The sequence below is a fragment of the Eptesicus fuscus genome, chromosome 21 (genome assembly GCF_027574615.1).
Source record: "Eptesicus fuscus isolate TK198812 chromosome 21, DD_ASM_mEF_20220401, whole genome shotgun sequence".
NCBI classification, from domain to species: domain Eukaryota; kingdom Metazoa; phylum Chordata; class Mammalia; order Chiroptera; family Vespertilionidae; genus Eptesicus; species Eptesicus fuscus.
The window spans coordinates 50,112,945-50,113,228 of record NC_072493.1 but is presented as its reverse complement, the minus strand read 5'-3'; positions in this window follow the sequence as shown (position 1 = coordinate 50,113,228).

The window sequence follows — 284 nt, the reverse complement described above, 5'->3', positions numbered from 1 at the left end:
ATTGATTTTTTTTCAGAGAAGAAGGGAGGGGGATAGAGAGAAATATCGATCAGCCCTAACAGGTTTGGCTCAGTGGATAGAGCATTGGCCTGCGGACTCAAGGGTCCCAGGTTCGATTCCGGTCAAGGGCATGTACCTTGGTTGCAGGCACATCCCCAGTGGGGGGTGTGCAGGAGGCAGCTGGTCGATGTTTCACTCTCATCGATGTTTCTAACTCTCTAAAAGAGAGGCCTGTAGTCCATGATGTGGCTATTGAGCTAGGCCACATACCTGTTTACTTAGGA